This window comes from Mustela erminea, chromosome 3 (genome assembly GCF_009829155.1).
Source record: "Mustela erminea isolate mMusErm1 chromosome 3, mMusErm1.Pri, whole genome shotgun sequence".
Taxonomy (NCBI): Eukaryota; Metazoa; Chordata; class Mammalia; order Carnivora; family Mustelidae; genus Mustela; species Mustela erminea.
The window spans coordinates 75524613-75537797 of NC_045616.1; the positions used below are offsets into that span (position 1 = coordinate 75524613).

The window sequence follows — 13185 nt, forward strand, 5'->3', positions numbered from 1 at the left end:
AATGAGTAGTGTAAAGAACCAATTACAGCTACTCTGAGAACTGAGCTCAAATTCTTAACTCAGGCATGGAGGTGGAAGTTGGGCCCTTTCCCTGCAACCTCAAAACAGCTCTTTTCTTCCCTGTCCCAGGCCCTCTAAGCAAGGAATGCCCTGCCCCCCACAAAGTGCACAAAAATAAGATTTCATTATCTAATCTTAGAGGTGGGCAGCCATTGATGGACTACATATCCAAGCCATGTATCTGCATGATGGGTAAACTGTAAATCAGGTGGGCATCCAGAAACAGGAAAACTTGGGGCTGTTTGTTCAGTTGTGATTGACAGTTGTTTGTCTAACTGTAATTGATAGTAGGTTGGGTTTATCCAGAAATATTAATAGTGTTCAAATGTATGTCTTTCTGTCTGCCCCCTTTCTGGGCTCCGTCTAGCTCTCTGCCCTTTTCTCTTTTCCCCTCCCTCCCTCCTCCTCTCTCTTTATCTCTCTTTTTTATGGGCAAGTCGCTCTGTGTGTTGTGTACAAAAGGAAATCCAGCCAAGTGGAATATCTCAACCCTGATATGCCCACATACTTCTCGTACTCTTTGCCTTCCTCACACCCTTAATTACTGGACATTTTTTTGTGGTGATGTTCTTATACCTATTAGATCAAAAGAATGAGAATTGTGGTTTAAATAGTCACTATTCAGATCAATTTAAGTTTTGAAAATTGATGTGATTTCAAACATTTATAAATGAATATGCAAGTTTCATTTTTATACCTCAGACTGCTAAAGCCCGCATGCTGTGTTAAATTTTGTTTGAAAAAGTAAATGTCCTCCACTTGGGTAGAGCACTATGTATGTGGTTCCCCTGTGGTGGAATAAAGGCAAGCATGGCACTTTGTATGTTTGAGCTATAAACATTTGTGAGACTGAGATTTTAACAAATATTAAATAAGAACAAGAGTTCTAGATTAATCTGTGGGTTGGTTGACTGTGTAGAGTCTCTAAATTCATTTTTTAATAAAACAGAATATGTCTGAGTGGGTGAAGAGGGAAAATAAGCTAATTGGAATAGAGATATTGCATCATTGATTTACATTTATTTTTTGCTGTGCTCGCTACCCTAATTAATTGTTCCATTTGTAATTTGTTAATTGAATGGTTCACAGAAAACTAAAGATGTATAATACTTACACATAGCTTCCACTGTAGCTCATCTGATAAATCATTCTTATTCTATTTAAGAATTATTGGACTTAAAATTCTTTACATGTATTTCCCAAACACTCATTCATTACATGTCAAGATTTCCCTTGATAGAATTGCTTTTTGTAAATAAATGTGCTTTGCAAAAAGGGCATGGATATTGCTTTCATTCTTTTAGGAGAATGGTTAGGAATGCTTTAAAATTATCAAAAAATCACACTTATTAACTTATTTGAACCCATTAACAATATTGAAATGAAATTATATTGTCTTCACTTTATAGATAAGAACATCGAGCACTAGAAGTTATGAGTAACTTGTTCAATAGCACAGTGACTATGAGTGCCAGAGCTAAGACTGAAACCCTGGTCTCCTGCCTCAGTGAAGACAGTAGGTGCTCCCAAAATAAATGTGCGCAGAACCTGGGCATGTTGACAGCATCAAGAAATATATAAAACCAAACATGAATGTTATATTGATTGATACCATAGGACCTAAAGTCCAAATAAACAAACAATGAGATATGGTTTAAGTCCTTTAAAGAAAAAAAAAAAGACGGCATAGGCTCTGGAAGCAATGAGAAATTTTAACTTTATTTTTAATTTTTGAAATCCTGGCTGTTATACTGGTGTTAATTATCACAGTAGAGGCAAATAAATCAGTGTATTTGTTGAGTTTGTACATTGCATATAAAACAATAATAAATATAAAACAATGTTCAGAGAGTTAGTTAATCAGAGCACTTCATGTTGTTTTCAATGATATTTTATTTTATTTTATTTTTAAAGATTGTATTTATTTATTTACAGACAGAGATCACAAGTCGGCAGAGAAGCAGGCAGAGAGAGAGAGAGGGGGGAAAGCAGGCTCCCCACTGAACAGAGAGCCTGATATGGGGCTCAGTCCCAGGACCCTGAGATCATGACCTGAGCCAAAGGCAGAGGCTTTAACCCACTGAGCCACCCAGGCACCCCTTCAATGGTCTTTTAAAAGGGAACAGAAGTGTGAGACATGTGCAAACTGTGTATGTGTATGTGTTCCTATGTGCATGTGCTGTCATTCAAATGGAGGGCTTAGGTTGTCTGTCAAGTTAATGTCTCTGAAAAATCCTCATGGATGGATGGATGATTCTCTATGGACTACCAAGAAAAATATGTCCTTTAAAAGGCTATATTTAGCATGTGTCCTAGCATTTCCAGATATTATTGTCTTGACTGAAATTTTCAAAACTACAGTTTGTAAAGCAATGGGAAAGAGGTTTGCTTGGTTTAATGAAGAAATCTGTAAAATAGGAAGGAGACAATTCCCACACATTTTGTGGTCAAGTCTTTTGATTCTGTGAAGATGTAAGTATTTGAAATAAATTTTGTGTTAAGTTATATCTAAGAAGGTAGATTCACTTTTTAATCTTAACATAAAAGTAATTTGAAATAATAAAATAATAAGGAATGAGTATGTTACCAAGAAAAGCAGTTGAGATATTAATGTCAAATTAATCACTTTAACCAATAGTTCTTCAAAATGTAGCAATTGTTCGGGGTGCCTGGGTGTCTAGTGGGTTGGGCCTCTGCCTTGGGCTCAGGTCATGATCTCAGAGTCCTGAGATGGAGCCCCGCATCGGACTCTCTGCTCAGCAGGGAGCCTGCTTCCATCCCACCCCCCACCTGCCTACTTGTGATCTCTCTCTTTCTCTGTGAAATAAATAAATAAAATCTTTAAAAAAAATAAAATTTAATTTAAAAATGTAGTAATTGTTCAATTGAACTGATAAAGGATTTAATTATTTATTATTTTTTTAAGATTTTATTTATTTATTTGACAGAGAGAGAGATCACAAGCAGGCAGGGAGGCAGGCAGAGAGAGGAGGAAGCAGGCTCTCCGCAGAGCAGAGAGCCCGATGCGGGGCTCCATCCCAGGACACTGGGATCATGACCTGAGCCGAAGGCAGAGGCTTTAATCCACTGAGCCACCCAGGTGCCCCTAATTATTTCTTTGACTTCTTTTTACATAACAAAATATTTTCCTTGTCAGTAATGTGCATTTCTAAATCTGCAGGAACTATATATTCCTTTTTTTAAAAGATTTTATTTATTTGTTAGAGAGCACAATCAGGGGAAGGGTAGAAGGAGAGGGAGAGGCCCAATGCAGGGTTCGATCCCAGGATCCCTGCATCAAGACCTGGATGATCACTGACTGCAGATGCTTTACCAACTTAGCCACCCAGGCACCCAGAGCTATATATTCTCAATACAAATTAAGGGTCTACATCTTTAATCATCGGGGAAATGCAAACAAAAAACACAGTGAGATCTTACCTCATACCTGTCAGATTAGCTATTATAAAAAAAAGAGAAGAAATAACAAGTGTTAGAGAGGATATGGAAAAAAGGGAACCCTTGCACAATAGTGGGATTGTTAACTGGTGCAGCCACTATGGAAAACAGTATGGAGGTTACTCAATACATTAAAAATAGAATTATCATATGATCAGCAATTCTACTTCTGGGTAATTGTCCAAACAAAATGAAAACAGTAATTCAAAAAGATAAATGGATCCCAGTGTTCATTGCAGCATTATTTATAATAGCTAAAATATGGAAACAACCTGAATGTCCGTTGATAGATGAATGGATAGGAAAATTGTGATGTATATAGATATGATGGAATACTATTCAGTCATAAAAAAGAATGAAATCTTGCTGCTTGTGACATGCATAGAACTTGATGACATTATGATAAATGAAATAAGTCAGAGGAAGATAAATATAATAGTATCTCTCTTATATTTGGAATCTGAAACAAAACTAATAACAAAACTAAGCTCACAGATGCAAAAAACAAGTGGTGGTTGTCAGAGATGCGGTTGGGATGAGAGAAATGGGTGACCTGTTGTTTTGTTTTATTTTTAGATAAATTGGAAAAACAAAGTTGGAAATTCAGATAACATAGGTGTTTCCTTGGGTATTAAGAAAACATTCTAGGGCGCCTGGGTGGCTCAGTGGGTTAAGCCGCTGCCTTCAGCTCGGGTCGTGATCTCGGGGTCCTGGGATCGAGTCCCACATCCGGCTCTCTGCTCAGCAGGGGGCCTGCTTCCCTTCCTCTCTCTCTGCCTGCCTCTCTGCCTACTTGTGATCTCTGACTGTCAAATAAATAAATAAAATCTTTAAAAAAAAAAAAAAGAAAACATTCTACATGACAGATACAAATATCAAGAAGATGACATTTGATTTAATTATTTCGGAAGAAAAAAATAAAAGCTATCATTGCATTCAATATAAATCCCATGTATCATATAAAATATTTAATAATAGCTTTTTAAATACATTAATATATATTAAATAAAAGGAAATACTAATTATTATAATTATATTGCAATATTGAAATACTAAAAAAAATCAGGTTTTTGCTTTTCTATTCTGAATTATAAATTTTTCTGTTGTCTTTAGTAATTTTGTTAACATGTTTTAGTGTGTTTTTTCTTCATTATAAAAGTGATCTAAGTTCATCATGCAAACTTTAACTTTTACATCACAAAAGTATCTGGCTGAAAACTGACTACACTTTAAACTGACTATATCAGTGAATCTAAGACTTCGGATTTTAGGAAACAATAATTTTTTTTTAAATGTTGGATGACTGATACAAGGTTTCCATCTTTAAATTTGAGTAAGTGAAGATATTAATTTATTTTTAATCAGCAAAAATGTTTGGTTTATTTAATCAGCAAAAAGTTATGGTAAAATTTCTCATTTCCTAATATTAAAAAACAGTGTTAGATTAATGAAATCTCCAAATATTGGCAAGAGAGACCATTGCAAAAAACAATTTCTTTTCACTTTCCAAATTGGATACTTTCTTACACACAAATACATACACACATAATGGTGAACTGGTCATTAATTTTTATTTGCAAACTTTAATATGGTTTTGGAAGAGTACTTTGGGGAAGGTTCTTAAACATCACATAGAATAATAACCTAAAAAGACTGAATCCTTTTAGCAACTTTGGGTAGTTATTCACAGCCTTGAAGTCAAACATGAGTAAAATTTTGTCCCTCTCACAGCTTATTATCCATCTACATGTTTAAAAATATACGATATGTGAGTCTGTAACTTCAGTGCTGCTAGTCCTGGCTCATAGAAGGAATGTTGCTAAGGGATTATATCAAATAGCACTGTATTATATTTCAAAAGATGTTGTGGTTATTTTTATCTCAAGGAACATTTTTCTACATTTAAAAATAGGAAATCTAATTTTTCCCAAGGAAGAGGGCATTCACATTATTTTAAAAACTCATCAGCTGAATTGACTTGACCCCATACAAACATATACCACCATCGCTATGATCTTCATGACACCATCTTGGAGATTAAATGAAAAATAAGGTATGTTTTGTCTTCTGAGTAAGAATTATAGTACCATTTATGTCAGTATGTGTTATCAATCATTCATCTAATGGTCTCAAGTGACTAGTGTCCTTAGATTCTTCCTTCTCTGAACTCCCAAATCTTTTTTTTTTTAAATAAAGATTTTATGTATTTATTTGACAGGAAGAGGCAGACAGAGAGAGAGAGAGGAAGGAAGCAGGCTCTCCGCTGAGCAGAGGGCCCAATGCGGGGCTCAATCCCAGGACCCTGAAATCATGACCTGAGCCGGAGGCAGAGACTTTAACCCACTGAGCCACCCAGGCACCCCTCTGAACTCCCAAATCTTAGAGACAACCAAGATCTTCTTACTTCCCACCTCGAAATATCTCTTGTGTTTCTCCATTGCTACTTCCCTAGATCAAGTTCTTATCATCTGCCCTAAGTCTTTAATGTCTCCTGACTCCAGTCATTTTTATACTCCAGACCACCTACTCTCATCATCCCTTTGTCTGAAATCCTTGGATTATTTCTTTACACCTGCAAAATAAAATTTGGATTTCATAGTCTAACTCTTCAAAATGCTAGCCCAGTTTATCTTCCTCAGAGAAAGTCTCCTATTCATCCTTTTCCTTAAACTCCATAAAATCATCACCTCACATTTTTGCCATGTGCTGAGCTCTTTGTGCCTTTTAACACTTCTTTCTTTTTCAACCTGTTTCTTCCTTCTAGACTGCTTTTCCTATACCCTACACTATCCCCTCCTTGTATATTTGGAAAACTCACAAATATCCTTTCAAACTTACTTCATCCCACTTGGATGTATGGTCTTACGAGCACAGGAGTGTTTTTCTTTTCAGGGCTTTCATATTGCATTTTGTATATATCTATTCTAGCAGTTACCAATAGCAATTTTTTATCTGTCTCCACCATTAACCAATTAGGCTCTCGTACAGTATGTGGTCTATATGTGTCTTCAATAAATGATGAACCTTTAAATGTGGAAATAATAATAATGAAACCTTACCTCTTCAGTTAGTGCTTACTCAGTTTGTATTTGGTTTCCTTAATAATCTTGGTGAAGTAAACAGAACTAGTGATATTTTGCTTATTTTATAAGTAACCAAGGGGAACTCTCAGAGAAATAAATACATGTATGTTCAGAGAAAGAACTCAGGCATGAACCTTAAAACTGCTAGTATAGTGATCTTTTCATCAAATTGTTAGATAAACATGGAATGGTATTGGGTAAGAGGAAGCCCATTGTTTGACTAAAACTATGAAGACAAAGAGAAATTATAATGATTATAAAGATAGAGAGTAGTCATTACAATCCAGATTGTAAGGAAACAACATCAGAATGAAATTTTGATGGAATAAAGTTTCCCTTTTTATATAGAGAGATGATTTTACAGAACTAATTCTTAACTTCGGGTAAGAGGATCAATTAGATTTGGGGATAGGTGCACATTTTGGGGAGAACATTCATCAGATTCTTAACAAGTCCTTGATCCACAAAATTTAAGACACTTTGTGTGTTCTAAAGTGAACTAAGTTATTGGCTGATTCACTAAGGGATCAAATATGAGATATTGTATACCTTCAAATGATATTCTCATTGGAGTGGCTGAAAGTAATTTGAAATGGATTTTAGAAAACTCTAACACTTTAGACAGAAAAGGTCACAGGCTTATTTAAAAATAATGTATCCCCAGTGGAATTTTTGGGAATTAATTGACTTAAAGTTTGATTAAAAATATGTGTAAGAGGGGCACCTGGGTGGCTCAGTGTGTTAAGCCTCTGCCTTCTGCTCAGGTCATGATCCCAGGGTCCTGGGATCGAGCCCCGCGTCGGGCTCTCTGCTCAGCGGGGAGCTTGCTTCTCCCCCTCTCTCTGCCTGCCTCTCTGCCTGCTTGTGATCTCTGTTTGTCAAATAAATAAATCTTTTAAAAAAGAAAAAAAGAAAAAATATGTGTAAGAATAGTAAAGAACACTTGGAAAGAAAGAAAAAGAAAAAAGATATATATTTTTTTCCTATATCAGAACAGGGGCACCTGTCACTTATGCATCCGACTCCTGATTTCATTTCAGGTCATGATCTCAGGGTCATGAGATTGAGCCCCATGTTGGGCTCCAGACTCAGTGCAGAGTTTACTTGAGATTCTGTCTCTCTCTCTGCCCCTCCTCCCATTCATGAACTCTCTAAATAAATAAATAAGTAAAACCTAAAAAAAAAATCAGAACATACAGTCTTTTAGTTCAAATGACATGATGTTAATTTGGGAACAAATCAGTTGTTCAGTGGACTGAATAAAGGTTCTGTGAACTGTCAAACATGAGAGCCACGTGTATGTGGAAATTTAGGATTTACTAAGTGCAGCATTCCAATTCAGTGAGACTAGAGTAAGATATTTTAAATATGATATTTATAAGTTTATTGAAATAAAAAAGATCCTTATCTCACACCATAATAAGAAGCATTTAAAATCAATAATAATAATATTAAAAATTTAAGATGAAAGTAGGCAAAAGACATAAAGAGGAAATTCAAAATGGAAGAAAGATTAATATCAATATACATTTGCAAAGATTCTCTACTTTGCGAACAGGCAAAAATAAAAATTAAAACATCAGTGTTATTTAATTTTTCACCTATTATTTTAGAAAAAGAGTAAAAGATGAATAATTCAAAAGAATTAGAAAAGGCGTGGTGAAGTAGGCAATTTCTTCTATACATTTTTCATGATAGTGTAAATTAGAAAGACCTTGGTGGATAATCAAATAATGTATGCCAAAATTTTAAATGGGAGTGCTTTTGACCCAATAAATCCATGTTTAGGAATTTAGCCTAAGAATATAACTGAACAAGTGAGCAAAGCTGTACTATATTGCAAAATTGTGTAGGATAATAAAGATCTGAAAGCCACCCAAATGTCTCTCAGTAGAGAACTGGTAAAGTAAATTAGGTCATACCCACAACAAAGGACTACTAAATAAAGAAAGAGGGAGATGTACATGTACTGAAATGCGATTACAAACCCTGCAAGTTGTTAAGGGGAAAAAAAAATTTAGAGGCTGAATCATAGAACATGATACTATTTACTTACATGTATTCATGCATACTTATATTTATATATGAGATTATGTCTATATGTGTGTGGCTATATAGAGAGACATGTATGTGTGTGCCTATTATGGTATGAGTGTGTGTGTATATATAATCCTCTTTAGAAGAGGAAAAAGCACTAAACAGTTATAGGTGTAAGAAGAGAGGATATTTAAGAGAGGTTTTTACTATTTTCTTCTGTGGTCTTCTTTCTTATTTGATTTCCTTTGAAATGAGGATATGGGGCACCTGGGTGGCTTAGTTACTTAAGTGTCTGCCTTTAGCTCAGGTCATGACCCCAGGGTCCTGGGATCCAGTTGTGAGTTAGACTCCCTTCTCTTTAGGGAGTCTGCTTCTCCCTCTGCCTCTCGTTCCACTCGTTCTCTCAATCTCTATTGCTCAAATAAATAAAATCTTTAAAAATAAATAAAATGAGCATATGTAGTTTTATAATAAGCAAAAATCATTTGTTTTCCTCTTCTGCAAGAAAAACTGTTATTTTCCATTTACTTAGGTTAACATATTTTATTTATATCCCATTTTTCTCTTCTCCCTCAAAAGCAAAGGACTGTGTCACAAACAATTTAGAACAACAAGGTAAAATGAGGATGTCAAAGAGAAGAGAACATAAAAACATGAATATAGTATGAAATATGGAAGCAAAAAACATTCCACTGATTTCTGAGTAATTGCTAGAAATGAGTCACAGAATTGGCTGTGAACTTCCAATCAGCTAATCCAAGGAAGGAAACACTATCAGTTCAAGATTTGTAGTATTAATAAGTTTTTTAAAAATGAGTTGGTGCAGATGATGCATTGCTCTTTAGCTCTGAGAATTAAAAGAAATGTTTCCCTATGTTTTCTTATAAAAAGTTACTGTGTAATATGTTGCCTGAGTTTTTAATAACTAGTCTACCCTGTGTAAGGTATGAAATAAGTATAAATGTTGATTGTAACTGTGAGTGTTTCTTATAAAACCTCATATTGATGCCTTGTTGTCAGAGTGCAGTTTATTGAAAGTCTATCAACATGGGATCCCCAGTTAGTATTCTTAACAGTGCTTTCCCTTTAGTGCCAAATGCTATGTGTGCTCGATTAAAAGTGGCTGCATCTCCAGCTTCAAGAATTCCTCTAGACTCTAGCTCCTATATGCTTTTTGACCTGGTTGATTCCTGTAATCACTACCCTCCATTAAGTCCAATTTGACTAACCCTTAAGATTGGCTCAGAATTCTGGGACACCTCATCTCCATCTGGGTCCCCCTTATTTGTGACAAGAAAATGAGAACAATGAAATAAAATTCATTCTTGGTTCTCAGCTCTCTGATTTCCTGACATAATCACCTAATTCTCTAGATTTTCATAGAATAGCCACTTGTAATTGAATGCTCCAAGATAAGCCAGTTACAAAATGTAGTCATGGTAAATACAAGGATTGGTGTACTTAAATATAGATCAATAAATATTAAAAATTTTGTACCCAAATTGAGGTTGGTGTTTTAGTCTAATTTACTTACAGCATTTCTCTCTGAAACTGGTTTCCTGTTGTTGTTGATGTTGTTCATCTAGAAGCAAGTTAAAATCATTAGAATATAAAGTAGAAGTTTGGAATCCTTTATACACATTTTTATTTTATCACCACTCAGAATCATCCTCACCACCTGGGGTCTTTCAGTTTTATTGAGGACCAGGTTCCAAGAGGACTCCCTTGACAAAAATCAGAGGTCTCTACTAAAATCATAGAGCTCATGGTAGGGATTTCTACTACACATACTGAAGAAAGATCACCAAACACTAAGAAATACTCTATATTGTTTTCATCAGATTTTTTGAGAAATAATAAAGAGTATGACAATGATTATTATGTAGAATATGGGTCTATGAAAGTAATACTTACATTAACAGCTCAGAATCTGCCATATACATTAACTGAAATATAAGTCAACAGATCCACAGTTTGTGGAAAATAGAAAGTTCCTGATGGTTTTAATAGATTAGGCTGCTCTTTGTGTCTACCTGTATGACTTCCCACACTGGGAGTTCTGTGTATACTGATTCCTCTGCCTGAGATGCCCTCTCCTCCCCACTCACTAGCTTTAATAGCATGTATTCATATTTCAGGGTGCCTGGGTGACTTAGTCATTCAGCGGCTGCCTTCGGCTCAGGTCATGATCCCAGGGTATTGGGATCGAGTACCGAGTCAGGGAAGCCTCAGTGGGAAGCCTGCTTCTCCCTCTCCCACTCCCCATGCTTGTCTTCCCGCTCTCACTGTCTCTCTTTCTGTCAAATAAATAAACAAAATCTTTAAAAAAATATTCATACTTCAGATCATAACTCAGACATCGCCTTTTCAGTTTAGACTTTTCAGTTATTTCAAACATGTTATAACACCTTATATTTCTTTTCTGTAGCATTTATCACTATTTATTTTATTTATTTATTTATTTATTTATTTATTTATTTATTTAGATTTTATTTATTTATTTTGACAGAGAGAGAGAGAGAGATCACAAGTAGGCAGAGAGGCAGGCAGAGAGAGATGGGGAAGCAGGCTCCCTGCTGAGCAAAGAGCCCGATGTGGGTCTCTATCCCAGGACCCTGAGATCATGACCTGAGCTGAAGGCAGAAGCTTTAACCCACTGAGCCAGTCAGGCGCCCCTATCATATTTTAAAATTACATGTTTAATTGTTTTGATTAATGCCAATCCCTTCTTATCAACTGTATCCCCAGTGAAAGCAAGGACCCTGTCAGTTTCTTTCACATCTACAGTACTTGCATATTGTTTGCACTTAAAGGTTTTTTTTATGTAGGTGCACCTGCATGGCTCAATCAGTAGTGTCTGACTGTTGATTTTGACTCAGGTTATGATCTCAGGATTGTGAGATCAAACCCCGTGAGGGGCTCTGCACTCCACATCAGTCTGCTCAAGATTCTCTGCCTCTCCTTCTTCCTCTGCCTCCGCCCCCGCTTGTCTGCATGCACTGTGTCTCAAATAAATAAAATCTTGAAAAAGAAGATTCACTAAATAAATGAACTTTAACTGTTAATAGGTTATCAAATTTATAAAACTAGGAACCCAATATTTAAAGAGAGCAAAAACAGTTCCAATGCAGAGTCTTCAACATATACTTCGTTTAGTTAGTTACTATTTTTTTAATTTGACGTAAAAGACACTTGAGTGTTAGTAGGTTTTTTAATTTATTTTATTTGAGAGAGAGAGAGCCCACACACGTGAATGTGGGTGTCGACCCCAGGACTCTGAAATCATGACCTGAGCTGAAGGTAGACGCTTAACGGACTGAGCCACCCAGGTGCCCCAAGTGTTAATAGGTTTAAGTATCATTTCTGGGAAGAAGTCTGTAGAACAGGAAGTCAGTAAAGAATTAGCTTCATGAATTGTCAAGGTGATGATATTATAGAAGAGTTATATTTAAGGAACTAGCGAGGAAAAATGAAAATGAAGGCATTACTAGTAACTTTAATGCATTGTGACTTGTTTTCATAGCTATTTAATTTATTTAACATTGATGCATCCTTCTTGAAGTTCATTATGTTTCTGTTACTCCTGTTCAAGTAAATATAAAGTGTTTATAATTACTCAGCATCTGGTAGTTCTTTGTGACAGTAAAGCCTGGGGTTAAAAATAAGTGAGTTTTTTGCCTAAGAATGTGACAGCTATTTGAAAATGATCTAAGAACTTTAACAATTACAGGAGAAAGTAAGAGCATACAACATTATTCTGACAAAATGTCACTTTAATTTCATAAATGTTGTCCTTTTATATCCTATATTAATTTCATTTTTTGGAATAGCAAGGCATAGAAGCTGTTAAATGAGTCATTATTTCTGTTGACTTGAAATATTTTATAAACCAAAGTCACAAAGGAGTGTAATGAAAATCATTAATAAGAAGTCACATAGACACATAATCATCACACTATTTCCATACTTCAGAAAAATAATCTACTTAGGGAAAACAATTTTGTATTTGCTTTTAATGCAGCCTTGACATGGACCCTAGACTAAACTGTTTAATGGTTTACTGTTAGTAAACCATTTACTCTCTGGTGGAGTGCTATTCAATTTTCAGTGAGTTCAAATAAAATGATTATGTATCTCATTCATTAAACACAAATGGAGAAAAAAATAGTATGCTTTCTGGTATATCATATATTAAAATCACTTTAAAAAATTGTACTTCCTTAGCTACCTCTAAGACAGAGCTATACATGAGTAATTGAAGTAACTAGACCACTGACCTGGTTGATAAATGCAAATTTAATGTAATGTTCCCCTAGAGACTCCTTTTTAACTGCTTTGACCAAATTGGATTATCATATCGACAATACTGGGTCAGGTACTGCTTTGTATGTTTGTCACAACGTCTGTTGGAACTCATGAAAATTTTTAGACATGTTCAAACCCATAAAGGTTCCTGAGGACATAGTGAGAGTCTCTAGGAAAACAATAATATAGCTAGCATTGGTCCTCACCCAGTCAGTCCAGCAGGCTGTTTATTGCATATTGG

At 35.3% G+C, this 13185-nt stretch overlaps 1 protein-coding gene across 5 annotated transcripts in view; it reads left to right on the forward strand.

Annotated features, from left to right (window-relative positions):
- PDE4D (phosphodiesterase 4D) overlaps window positions 1-13185 on the forward strand; it is a 1483850-nt gene that overhangs the window by 593327 nt on the left and 877338 nt on the right. The window lies entirely within an intron of this gene.